Source organism: Ursus americanus, chromosome 30 (genome assembly GCF_024610735.1).
Source record: "Ursus americanus isolate L20-20 chromosome 30, mUrsAme1.1.p, whole genome shotgun sequence".
NCBI lineage: Eukaryota > Metazoa > Chordata > Mammalia > Carnivora > Ursidae > Ursus > Ursus americanus.
Genome location: NC_142156.1, coordinates 21,005,378 through 21,019,776, shown reverse-complemented (window position 1 = coordinate 21,019,776; position 14,399 = coordinate 21,005,378). Strand labels below are relative to the sequence as shown.

Sequence of the window (14,399 nt, the reverse complement as noted above, 5' to 3'; positions counted from 1 at the left end):
TGTGCACACACCACCATCCAGCACGGCACACAGCAAGCGGCCCCGAGCCTCTTGTCTGCCGCTACCATCACGCCATTCCTGAGGCACAGCCTGCACTCTGGCTACCTCCACATTTACTTAGCTGTGTGTCTATGGACAGAGTTCAAACTCTGAGCTTTAGGCTTTGAGGAGAACCACGGTGACCTCACGGGCTGGTGGGAGCACCATGAGACCAAGCATGGGAAGGGCTCCATAGTTCCCTGGTTTACTACATAACTATGAGAGACACATAGGAAGCTACAGTGATTCCTCATTTCATGACCCTGAAATGGGATGAGATGGAAGAATCCACCTGCTGAGGGCTGAGGCCCTCACTTCATTCATGAGTGGCTGCACCGCACATGTGTTTGGAGGAGGGCAAGAAGGTGGATGGGACACATAAATGTGAAAAACACCAGCGTCATTCTCAATATTTTTGTACACAGGGAGCATCTTGTCATTGACAGGGATGTTGTAAATTGTAGGCTGACTATGGCACCAATAGCAGAAGTCGCTGAACAGAGAGTTAAAACAGAAGCCATCCAGCGTAGGATTTGTGAATGACTCCTGTTCTGTAGCCTTTTCCATCACCCTGATGCTAGCTTTATCCCCAGCCAAGGAACGTGACAGCAGAGCGACCAATTCATGGTTCCCCAAGGCCCGAGTCACACCAACCAACCTATTCCTTTACTGCAAACGGGCCTGCCTGGACCAAAATGGGCTTGGAAGCCTCTGGCCTGTCTTTCGGGGTGTGGGCAGGGTCTGCAGAAAGGGCTTGAAAATGAACCTGGGCTTGCTGCTTGCCCCCCAGAAATCTCCTACCACGGACAGCTCACCCTCCCACTTGCGGACTTGAGAAGAGGGCAAAAACCACAACTGGATGGTTGGAGGTATCCAAGTGGTACCAGAAGCAAGTTTCAGACAGAGTAATGGTATTGACAGAACTGACCTGCCCAATATGGAATTCCACCCAAATCAGAATCACACCAGACTCCAAACAGAACTGGTCGTGTCCAACCCTTTCCCATGCAGCCAAGGTTTTAAGAAGCTCTCTGTCTGTCCAACACTGTGGCCACTAGCCAGAAACGGCTATTCAAATCGAAATATAAATTTACTATAATGACACAGCCGGGTGTCCCAACTGAGCTTAAGCTGGGTGTGGGACATGGGAGCTCTGAGTCCTCCAGTATCTATTTGTCACAGTGTTCTGCACGGGGAGGACAGACAGTGTGTGCATCATGCATGAAGATCCCTTGCTTCCTGAGAAGACAGACAGGGCACACAGGGGAACCCCCACAGGGGACCCCGGTTTACCTGGGCATCTTTAGTGAGAAGGCAGAGCAAGGGGAGGCTAAGGGCTGATTCTGAGTTGCCGAAGGGATTTCAGGGTCTTAGGGGCTGAGGCCCTCACTCCAGCCACCCTCATTCCTCTCCCAGCCTGAAGTCTCCTCTCTGGTCACAGGAAGTCCTCACTTCTCCGTCTGTTGAGTCTCCTCCTACAAGAGACACTCGGTCCTATCAGACCAGATCTTCGATTCCTCTTTGGGCTGCACTGTGCTTGGAACCATGACTTGGGAGCTGCTTCTTAATACCTCCTGGGATCTTAGCATTCGGTAGACCTCAGCAAGGCAAATGCCAAGAAAGTGAGACCCCCAGCAAGAGAAGAAAAGGAGCATAACTTTCTCTGTTCTCGGCAATTTAATCCTGCTAAATCTGCACTCTGGTCTTGGTGGTACAGAAGCAGCCAGTCTTTGGGCAAAAGGGGAAGGGTCTGTGTGGGAGGGCCAGCCCCCCTCTTCCTTCCTGGACCCTTCCTGCTCCTCTCTGACTGTCCAGCCCATGAGTTGGACCAGCTACAGGAATCTGCCCAAGTCCAGCTATAAACGGAACAACAATCAACTCAGAGTCACTTTTATGCACAAGTTTTTATTTTAAGTCATTTCCCTCAAACCGGAGGAAGGAGATCTTAACTTTCCAGCAGCTGGCATGCTTGCTAATAAGTCCATTTCTATGGAAATGGGTTTATAATTATTAACTTTACCTGTTCCTGATCTATCCTTGATAAGCCTTTCAAATTTAGAAAAGTGCTTTATGATCCTCTCAATTTAATAATTACCAACTGCCTTTGAGGAATCTAGATCAGTATTCCGGCCGTGAGATATTCATTAGATATTTTCCCCTGGGGTGGAGAAGTGTGTGTGCGTGTGTGTGTGTGTGCATGTGTGCACGCGCGTGCACGTGTGTGCTCAGAGGGGTCAGGTAGGAAACACTGCTTGGCTGCTTCTCCCCTCGAGGCTGAGCAGACAGCATCCTCCCAGAAGGACTGGATTCCCAAAGCCCTGTTTCCCATGGAAGCCTCTGCTTTTGGTAAAGCTAAGCCTCTTCCCTGGGACCCTGGGACCCCTGGGGTGGGGCTGAGGCAGCTTTTAAATGCACAGTGTGGCCGCAGTTCAGACACGCCAGCAAGAAGGAAAAGGAGAGATGGGGGCAGGGGAGGAGTATGGGGGACCCAACCCAGCAGCTTGTCCCCAAGAGCCACAACCAGTCATTTCTCAGCATATAACCCATGATGACAATAAGGCTGTTTGGGGAAGGGAGGGGAGAAGACAGGGAGAGGGGAGGAGGAAGGGAGGGAGAAATAAGAGAAGTGGGGAGAGAGAGAGAGGGTTCAAAACCTTGAACTCTTCTCCAGCAAGTTGTGCCATTTACATCGACTATTACCCTGCAACCCCCACAAACTTCTGGATGGTTCTGAGCTACCAGGCTGAGATGCTGAAGCCTTCCCCACATGAGCTTTTCTAGAAATGGAGCGAGAGAGGTTGACTTCTGTCAGGGTCTCTATCTTAAGAGCCATTCTCTGGCATTATGTTTTTAAATGACCAAAAAGCAAGGTACATACTGACCCACGATCACATTAAACAAATGTCTCAGAATAGGATTTGCTGGTTCCTCACAGTGAATACAAGAAGGCTGAACCCTGACTTCCTCTCTAGACTATTCACTCCATGGGGACAAGGATGTATCCATAGCAGCTGACACAGGACCCAGAAAATTGTAGGAATTCAGTGCATATTTGTTTAATTCACTGAACACTCTTAAAAGGTCCAGTAGGATACCCTGTAAAAATCCAGGGGGGTGTCATTTGCAATCTGGGAGACAAGGAGCTATCAGTCAGCTGAATTTTGAGCCATATTCTTGTGCCTGGTTGGCAAGTATGTTTATACTTTTTGCTCTGAGAATGTATGCCTGTCTCCACTACCACAATGTAATTCTCTTCTTTGTTTTTAAGACTTTGTTTTTTCACAGCAGTTTTAAGTTCACAGCAAAATTGAGGGGAGGGCACAGAGATTTCCCATAAAACCCCTGCCCTCCCCACAAGCTTCCCCCACTATCAACCTCCCCACCAGATGGTACATTTGTCACAATCAATGAACCTACAACGACACTTCGTCACCACCCAAAATCTATGATTGACATTACAGTTCACTCTTGGTGGTGTACATTCTATGCGTTCGGACAAACGCATGATGACATGGATTCACCAATATGATGTCACACAGAATATTCTTGCCATCCAAAAAATCCTCTGTGCTCTGCATATCCATCCTTCCTCTGCCCAATCTCTGGAAACCACTGATCTTTTACTGTCTCCATAGTTTTGCCTTTTCCAGAACATCCCATCATTGGAATCCTGGGGTGTGGTATGCAGCCTCTTCAGACTGACCTCTTTCACTTAGTAATATGTGTTTGAGGTTCTTCCACATATTTCGTGGCTTGACTTGACAGCTCATTTCCTTTTAGTGCCGAGTAACATTCCGTTGTCTGGATGAACCATGGTTTATTTAACCACTCACCTGCTGAAGGACACCTTGGTGGGCATAAGCTTTCAGCTCCTTTGGGCAATATACCGAGGAGCATGACTGCTGGGCGGTATGAACCTAATTCTTCAAAGGTCAACGCCTATTGTAACACTACAGTCACTGTGGTCCCTGCCACATTCATTTACGCAGTGACATTTATCAAGCACATATTATGTGTTAGGCACTGAGAATTCATTGGTAGACAAAACAGATAAGATCCCTGTCTTACTAATCAGGTAAATAAATAAGGTAAGTCCTGGTCATAAAAGATGCTATCTTAAAAATAAAATAGAATTAAATTTCTTTTCAAAAAGCTAAATAAATTTTTTCAATTTTTAAATACAATTTTAAAATAGTCTATTTTTATTTTAAACCAGAATATAGATTACAACAGGAGACAATGGAAGGTGTTCAGAGCCTGCCCCTGTAAGGAACTGACATTTGAGCTGAGACCCAAAGGATGAATAGAAGCCAAAGAACTCTTCAGCAAATGTTTGTTGAATAAATGAGTAAATCTATTTTAAACTTTAAAAAAAAAATCATGGGAAAAGTTTATCCCAAACCATTCAGCATGAACACAAGGTGCTAAATGCAAGAGAACATATATTCAGTCTTTGTTCAAATACCACCTGCTCAGTAAAGCCTCTTCTGACCACACCATCTCAAGTTCCATCACCCGTGCCTACAGTTCCGACCCCGTTAGCCAGCTCCATGCTTTCTACAGCTTTTACCTTTTCACCTACTAAGTGATTGGCTGACTAACTCATTGGTTATGTTGATTCCCTCTCTCTCTCTCTCTCTCTCTCTCGCACACGCACACCACACACTCCTATGAATGTGGGATCTTTGCCTGCTTTGCTCATTATTGCATCTCCAGCACTTAGAACCCTGCCTGGGACATAATTGGTGCTCACTCAATGTCAACGAATATCCAACAACAGTTGGAACGAGATCTCAGAGGAACATGTGCTCAGTGAACCTCGAGACCGGATGATGGAAGAAGACAGATTGGCAAGTCAGGGAAGGCTTCCTGGAGGAGACTGGCCTCAGGCTGATCCTTGAACAACAGGCTAATAAGACAGGCAACTACCACAGCCCCACTGGTTGGGGTCACTCATTATACCCTTTCCCCTTCGGACATGCTTCCCACTCCCTGACTGCCCCCCACACCAGTCCTCCCAGAGAGGAAAGAAGCAATCACTGCTCATCAGTCCCCTCAAAGGGGCAGAGGCTCTGTAGTCCCTCTCCCTGCCTGTCACGCAGCTCTTTTCATCATGATCTAATGGCCAGCTCTCAGAATCTGGCATGAATAAATCATCTCCTTCTGCAATTCCATAAAATCCAGGCACTACCTCCTCATTTCTGTTTTGTCAAAGGCAGCACGGCCTGAGCTTGCTGTGGGAAGAATGTTTCAGGTTGACACGTCGGGCAGCGGTTGGCAGTCAAAGGTCTAAAAATATTTAACAACCATGAGTCTTGAGCAGGGACTTATAATCTTTCAGACTCAAAACACTCTCTCCTCATTGGTTTGATTTCCTGACTTCTCATCATCAAATTTTTATATAGAACTTGGAAAAAAATTCTGAGACTATGTCAAATGGGAATAGTCCAAGAGTTGAGGTTCCTTTATTGCATTTCCGGTTGACTAGGAAAAGCTAAATAGAAAGCCCAGAGGTTACAGCTTCTCCACTGGGCTGCACGTGGCCAGAGTCATACTTCATGAACTGCCCCCACTACCGTGTTTTTACAAAATTTGAACCAGCTGTCAATATTTTTAAAGGCAGAGAATCCACATACAAGCTCCCCCAAAGAAATGGGATTTTTGGCTTCTTCGGGAAAATGGGGAGACCAGGCAATACTACCCCACATCCTCATATGGCAACCATCAGCCGGGGCTACAGAATGCTATCCCCACCAGCCGGGCTGAAACTCTCCAATAGGCTACTTTATTCATTTATTGTGTCCCTCAGGTCCTTACAGACATTTGTGACCTTCTAGAAAACACCTTAGGAACTGTGTTTACCACTCACATGATGCCTCCTCCTCCTGGGAACGTGTCTCCCCCCACCCCGCCTTCCTGCGTGGTATTATCCTGACACCCAGCCCCTAGCCATGGCTCTGGCCTCGGTGCTGAACTCTGACCTCAAGTGGGTGACGAGCGCTTCCTAGCAATGTGAAATCCTAGTAGAAAATTCCCAACTTGGCACAGAAGTTCACAGTGTCCAGAAACAAGCTGTATACAAATGTTCATTGTAGCATTTTCCAGAACAGCCAAAAAGTGAAAACAGTCCAACTCTCCAATGGGCGTTGACTGCCGGTGGGTAAGGAGTTTCTTTTGGGGGTGAAGAAAATGCTCTGAAATTAGGTAGTGGAGAGGATTCCACAATTTTATGAATCTACTAAAAAAACCGCTGGATTGTACACTTCAAAAGGGTGCATTTTATAGTATGTTAATTATAACTTAATTTTCTTAAATTAAAAAAAAGAATGAGAGGAAAAAATCATGTCGCAAAAGGATCTGTATGACATAATACTTTGTATAAAAATGGTAAGCACATGGGCAACCATTCTCTATATAGCTCATATTAAAAAAAAAATGCACGGTGATGATAATGTCCACTTCAGAGAAGAAAGAGAATGAAACCAGCAAGGCTACGGAAAGGCTCTGATTAGATATGTACTAGTTATTTCTTTTAAAATGTGAAGAAAATAAAGTCAGGTAGTAAGAAAAAAAGAAGCTGGGGGTGAAACAATGAAGGTGTGTTATAGTGTTTTCTGTACATTTGTCTAATCAAGGAACATTTTATTTAAGGATTTATTTAAAAATAGAAAGCTACGAGCCTCCACCCTCTCTCGTTTGTTTTCTTCTCCTTTTGTTTGACTCTCAAATCCGTGTTCCCGCTGGCAGCCGGCCGGACACTCTCCATCTGCCTCCTCAATCAGCTCATGAGAGGGCGGCCAACCCATGGCCCCGCTTCCCAACCCCAGGAAAAGGAAAGTATATAATCTGCTTTCTTTTTCTTTTTAAATATTTTTCAGTCCCTCGCAGGCTGGTAGGAGTGACTGAAGTTTTGCTTACCAGCATTTTCCCAGAGCTGGAAGCAATAAATCCTGGGAACGAGCGAACACTCAGGCACCCCCACTTTCTCAGCCGCCAAACCAACACCCTCACCTCCAGCTTATTTGATTTTATCAGCATCACCATGACAGGCCCGGAGACAGCTAAGACAATTGCCACAATTAATTTTTTTCTTGCCTCTGCTTCTCTCTTTCTGACAACATCCCCAAAACCCTTCCAGGAAATGCCAGCCCAGAAACCATCTCTCGCACCGACTTCTCAGATACAACTTTTCCGAGTCGGCCCCTCTGTTCCTACCTATGGCCAACCTTGAGGGAAACTCTTGTTATAGAAAATGACTTGTGGAATCCACTGCTGCTAGGTCCGCCTAAAGAAGAGAGGCAAAGGCACGCTGACTGGCGTGAGAGGGAGCACTGGGGGCTCTGGCCTGTGCACAGGGCCAGGCGTGGGGTCTTGTTAGCTCTCCTCTGTGTTCCTAAGACATTCTCGGCCGCACCTAAAAATGGAGTTGGGAATCATAATGCTAATTTATTATTATTTTTTTTTAAGTAGACTCCAAGCCCAGCATGGAGCCCAATGCGGGGCTCAAACCTACAACCCTGAGATCATAACCTGAGCCAAACTCAAGAGTCAGACGCTTAACTGACTGAGCCACCCAGGTGCCCCCCCATAATGTTAATTTTTAATAAACAGTGTTTAATAATATTATTAATAAACATGTTAATTTTTGGGGCACCTGGGTGGTGCAGTCTTTAAGCGTCTGCCTTCGGCTCAGGGCGTGATCCCAGCGTTCCGGGATCGAGTCCCACATCGGGCTCCTAAGCTGGGAGCCTGCTTCTTCCTCTCCCACTCCCCTGCTGTGTTCCCTCTCTCGCTGGCTGTCTGTCACATAAATAAATTAAAAAAAATCTTAAAAAAAAAAAAACATGTTAATTTTTGTATAAATAATACATTCCTGAGATTCCAACTTCTAAAAATACAAAGAAGACAACAGTGAAATGTCCTTCTTCCACTGCTGCCCTCCAGACCCCAGCCCCTCTCCCCTCTGCTAACCAGAGTTATTGTTCGTTTTCCTAATGGCCCCCCAGAGATGGCTGTGCGTCCGCGAGCATGAACACGTGTGAGGCTCTGCCTCATTCTCCCACACACGGTGCACACTGAACACTCTGTTCTGCCTCTAGAGCACCGTTCTCTGACCCAAAGGGAAGCGAGAGCTCTGGCATTTCTCCTCCCTGACAGTGGAAGCCCCGCCAGGAAGTGCGGACAGAACCGGCCACCATCCGGCCACGGGGGCCAGGCGGCAAGGGCAATCTGCCTGCGAGCCCAGAAGGATTGCAGTGAGCCACGAGCTGCATTCCTGGCGCTAGCACAGGGAAAGCCCAGCTGAAGCAGGTCACACTGTGGGGCGGGGAGGAGAGCCCCCAGCACTGACCATGGTCTGCCCCAGAGCCCATGCACGAGACGCTAAGGGTAACAGTCACCTTCCTGTGCCTGCACATTACTGAGACATGACAATGTCCCCAGCTCTGTGCCAGGCCCAGTTACGCACACAGAGGGGAGGTGAAGAGCAGAATCACACTCGGAAAATTCTAGTTACTTTTCAAAGAGTCTGCTTCTGAGCAGAAACCTTCCTCCTGCCATGTGGCCCAGGATTACTCTGCACCTATACTGGGAAGGGCCTCATTAAATGGGGATTCTTCTCCTGCCTAACCGGCGGGTTGGCTCCTCCAAGCGAGAGCAGCTGCTAATGAGGCCAGGGTCCTGGGGTCGTGCCCTGTACGTGCTGGTTAGCTGGGTTCTTCCAGGTGGCCGTGAAGAGCATCTCTAAGTCGGGCACCCCGCGGGCCACCCTGGTCACCAGGACCCAGCCGGCAGCCACCATCGGTGCCAATTTATTCCTGGTCCTGGTGTTTCCCCTGCTGAGATACGGGAGCAGCATTCTGCACAAAGGATTACGCTGGGCCCTCCGTTTCAGCGACTGTGACAATCGGCTGACCAGGGCTGTGCTCGTGGCCGACCCAGCAAAGATCAGGCCGGAGCTGGGCTGCCTGCAGCACTCGATCAGAGGGATGCCCACATTCACCAAGGGCAGTATTTAAAGGCCGCAGACATCTGTAAGCGCCAGGGGAATTCACTGCTCACAAAGGGGTGGGGTTTTAAGGTGTAAGAATCATGGAGTTTTACCTACCACTTGGACTTTTCTCCCAAATTTGAGACTCTTTCATCCAACTGCCTACTGGACAGCTCCAGTCGGGTGTCCAACAGACATCTCAGACTTGATGCCGAACTCCCTCCCTCACCACGACCACCCCCACCACGTGCTCTCCCCCATCCACCCTTCCAGTGGCTCAGGCTGACGCCTCATTCATCCTGAACTCCTCTTTCCTTGGTAGCTCACATCCCGTCTGTCCAGAAAGCCCACCAGTTCCACCTAGGAAACATACATCTTTAATGCCTTCACCGCCCCCCCACCCCCGTCCACTCCTCCCACACTGGTCCCCACCACCGTACTGCCCGACACAGCAGCCAGAGCTCTCCTGTTAAATCAGAAGTCAGCTATTTTCACTCTCCTGGTCAACATCCTCCAGGAATCCTCGTCTCATTCCCATAAAAGTGCAGGTCCTTCCAAAGATCCACAGGCCCTACACAGCCCAGAACCCCTGCCCCAGTGCCTGCTACCTACCTCCCTGACACCTCTGCTGTCCCCTTGCTCACTGCTCGAGCCGCACCGGCCCCTGCTGCTCCGCCAGCACCAGGCATGCGGCTGCAGCGGCTCTCCCTTCGCCCTGGGCCACTTCTCCCCATGACATCTGTACCCCGTACCCCTCACCTTCAGGACCTGCCTCAAATGTTAGCTTCCGAGCGAGGACCTCTTTGGTGACCCTGTGGAAAAACCCATCTCCCACACTGGTGATCCCTGTCACCCTCCCCTGCTTTTTCTGTATAGCACTTAACAGCACAAACTTACTGTATTTTATTTACTAGCCTTGTCTATTGGCTGTTTCTGTCTCCTGGATTGTAAACTCAGGGGGGGCAGGGATTTTTCTTTATGTTCCCTGCAATACCTCCAAGACCTAGAAAAGTACCTGGCCTACAGGAGGCCCCCCATAAGGATGTCACGAATGAATGAATGAGCTGTGCACCTTGCAGTTCGTGCGTCGACACCACACTTGTACAGCGTCCTCAGAGTGCACGTGTATGTACGTTTGGATCCCCGTGTGTGAGGCACGCCTGTCCATCCTTGGCTGGGTCTATCCACCCATTTTTCCATTCTCTCTCAACGTGGATATTCCCCTACAGCACCTTCACTGTCCTCCATAACAGCATGGGGAAAGGCTGGGCTGTCTGAGAGTCAGCTTCCCTGCATGGGGACTTCCCTCAGTCTCGAAGTCATAAAATGGGAAATTCCCACAATGCTCTTCCCTGTTTCCAAGCGTCTGCTTCCTCAGGTCACTCTCTACACCCTTTAGCCAGCTGTTTCTGCGTTATCTCCAGTTCGTAGTTGTCCACTGTGAGAGTGTAACATGACAGCAACTCCTCAGCCATCACTGCACTGGGAATCATCAACGTTAATTTTTTTCATTGTTGTAAGAACATTTAACATGAGATACACCTTTAGCCAATTTCAGGTGCACAATACAGTACTGTTCACTGCAGGCACGGTGTTGGAGAGCAGACCTCTAGAACATATTCATCTTGCATCCAGTGCTAATGTTTGGAATGCAGGCACTGTTACGATGGGCTCAATAACAAGTGAGGACTACGAAGACCATTTTTCCAAGGAGTATCACAAATGATAATGATTATCAGCTTTCTCTAACAAAGTAAAATATTTACCCTTGATTCGGACATTCCCAAAGTTCACGGCACCTCCAAATCACCAGGAATTATTTCAACACCACGAGAGGAAAAAAAAAAATTACAGACAAGGGAGATAGACAGACAGACACCCTGGGGTATTAAAAAAAAACCCAAACAGAGTCTCTAACCTCATTAACCTTGAAATTGAGTAGAGTTAAGAGAAGTCCACAAATACATTGACATTCTGAACACCACTTGGGTCAAAAATCAGATTAGACTTCTTGTAAACTTCAATTTACCTGGCGGCTTTTCAATAAATGTCAGCCGGGCAGAAATTCAATGGAAGTGATTTGCAGGCTCCTGTAATCCAAAAGTGTGTAAATCTCCCTAAATGAGGAGCTCTCCTTCAGGAAACAGGAATTCTCCTGTCACCAATTAATTAAAATCCAATGATTCCATCCCATCCCCTACTTGGCCCATTGTATTAATTACAACAGCTTCAAAATCTTTCTTATAGACCAATTACTCTATAGTAATTAGGTCTCAGTCTTAAGTCAACCACAATTAGGAAGGATTATGTGGATATAACTTCTCTGACTTCTCCTTTTGCTGATTATACCTATTTGAACACTCCTGAAATTCTTTACGTGGAACTAGACTACACCTGTCCTGCCATACTTTGATGAGGAGAGACTAGTTTGGTCCAGAGGAGCAAGTATGTACCAGAATCGGCATGAAATAAAAGGGACAGCGGTCAAGAGCCGGATCTGTTTGCCCACAAGGCGGTTCGTCCACCCGGTTACAGGATGCACACACGAGATGGTTCAGGACAGGGAGACACCTCCCTGTCCAGGTGCTGGGAGGGGAACACGGGGTTCACATGTACCAGCATACTGAACCTGCCCAGCGCTCACCCCACATCGACCTCAACTTCACAAACGGGTCCACTGTGCATGTCCTCAAGGAATGAAAATGATTCCAGATAATGATGATATCTGAAGTGAGTCAGCACCAGGTCAGACCCTTGGAGGAAAGCGACCGTTAATTGGCCTAAAACAATAGAAGGAAAGGTGACATCTGTTTTGGTGGCTAAGCCATGCTGCACTAATGAGGGGCTCTGTGGCCGTATGGTGGCCGTTCAGGTGGCTGACATTTGGCACCATGAGAATGCCCCCTGTGCACCCAGCACCCTGGTGGGGAGGGGGCGTGAGCATCCTGGGAGACTGAGCACAGGTGGGGGCTCAGGCCTGATATCCAAGCAAAGGGAAATAAATCCCTACTGCAGCTCTGAACCTTCGAAGCCAGTGCTTGCAAAGCCAGTTTCTTTGAAAACTCCGTTCAGTCTTAAGGGAATAATTTGTCTGCTTCCTCTGATGCAGTCTGGCTGATTCACCCTCGTGAGAGATGCTAGGAGTTGGGACCACACTGTCTGAACACAGAATGAGAGCATGTAATTGGAAATGTGTGAGCTTCTCATGGGAACCAAACATTCGAAGTTGGGACTGTCCCAGAACATCAAGGTCAGCACGCCTGGGAAGACATAAAAAGAAGCCGTTGTCTATAACCAGTCCCTAATTCTGCCAGACTTTCACAGACTTACACTCTCTGTCTGGGTCTCTAAGTTCTGGACCATAACTCATTCATTCAAACGTTCAGTTAAACGTTTCCAAGCCCGTACTGGCGCAGCTCTGTTCTCGGCACTGGGGTCAGTGACGGACAAGGCGGGTGAGGCTCCTGCTCTCCTGAAGTCTATATCCTAGTGGAGACAGGTCGATGTGGGGTGAGCGCTGGGCAACAACAAGCTCGTAAGAAAACAAATGAGGCAAGTATTAAATAATGAGAGTAACTGTCATTAATGACCTGCCCTAAATATTTCCAGCTCCCCGTTTTCTGGACACAGGAGAGGACTGCATTCCCAGCTCACGGGACATTGGGTGGAGCCAAGAGACTAATTGTGACCAGCACATTTGGTGTGTCCCTTCCACGCAAGAGCACAAGTCTCTACTGCCCACTGCCACCACCAGCAGCAGCTTCCAAGGTGAGACGCTGTTTGGGTCACTTGAGAGACGACGGTCAGATTCCCCCAGCCGAACTTCAGTGGGAAAATGGTTTGAATGAGAAAGGAACCTCTGCTGTTTTAAACCACCGAGATGGGGGGTGGTGTGTCTTCACGGCATCAACTAGCCCGTCCTGACTGATGCAGATACATGCAGAGATGAGGACGAAATGCAATAAAGTGGTGGGGACAGGGGCCGTCAGATAGAACCATGAAAGGAGCCCTCTCCGAGCAGAGCTATCTGAGAGCTGGGATTTCAGTGGAGGACAAGGATCAGTGTTCCAGACAAGGGGAACAGCAGGGACAGAGGCTCTGAGGTGGTAAGAAGCATGTTCTACACACGTGCGCTTACGCACACACTCACATGCACACCTGCACCCTTGCACAGACATATGAGCACACGCACATGCACAAAGTCACGGCAGGAATGATGAGCAGGGGCAGAGGGTGGCTGAGCCACCTGCAGATGCTTCCAGGGGCCGGCTTCCATTCCAGAAGACAGGCGTCAGTGACGCAGGCCCTTTCCACAAAACCTCAACGTCCCAGCGAGGGGCAGAGCTCTCCAGAGACAGGCTGCAATGTGGACTCCCCCCACCCCTGGCTATAAGACCTAACCCCATCCAGTTCCTTATTAGCATAAATTAAAAGAAAAGCGTCCCGACTGCTGAGACAAGCAGAGTGATAAGAGGTGTGTCAGTTCCACAGCCTGCAAGCCGAGGCCCCTAGCCTGCGTGCTTTCTAGCAGTGCCCCTCTGGGGAGCTGGCCCGTGCACAGCACAGGGCCAGGGGACTTTGTCACTCCCCCTTCCCCCCCCACCCCCACCCCCGGTGCAGGCTCTGTCACCGCCAAATGACACACAATGAGATGACTTCAGAAATGTGATCACAGGGTCACACTGAGAAAGTGGTAGAGATCTGGCTCCAAGGTCATGACTAGAATATGTCTTTTATGAAAAAAGCAGAGATCTAATCAATTATACTGTTCACACCCTAAAGAGTCTGCACTCCTACACAGAGAAGGGTCTTTGCAGGCACAGAAAGAAACAGGGGTCGAGGGCACTGGACACTTGTGCTTCCTACGGAAGGGATTCTGAGTGAGCAGAATTAAGCTCTCCGCACGTAAAGAGCCCCTGTCTGAGGAAGGAGACAAAAGAGGACGGCAAAGGGCTGACGGGGCAGGGGCAGGGGAGACGGTACGTGGGGTGGTCCTGGACCTGGACAGCGCCCCCGATTAGCCCCTGGACGGCCCAGTGCTGGAGCCACAGCATTCCCTCGGATATCTGGCGAAGCTGATTTAAGCTCCGTTCTGCTTGCAGCTAACACACTGATGTAATACGACAGCATTAAAGTCTATCATGAAGCGGAGACGCGGTGTTTTATGATCCACTAGTCACATGAGTTTATTTGCCTCATCATTTCAACTGTGGTGACTCCCACTGGCATTTAAGCATATTTCAGTTGATAGATGGGGAGAGACCAGTAGAGCCATAAATCAGTATCGACTGCCAGAGACGCCTCTCTTCTTAACGCCTCGTACTCTCTTCCGTGGGCAGCCTAATGTTTCCAGAAGAAAAGACCCACGTCA

At 48.6% G+C, this 14,399-nt stretch overlaps 1 protein-coding gene across 1 annotated transcript in view; it reads right to left on the bottom strand.

The window, feature by feature from the left end:
• The window catches only part of TMEM132B (transmembrane protein 132B), a 359,857-nt gene that overhangs the window by 89,629 nt on the left and 255,829 nt on the right, over positions 1 to 14,399 (bottom strand). The window lies entirely within an intron of this gene.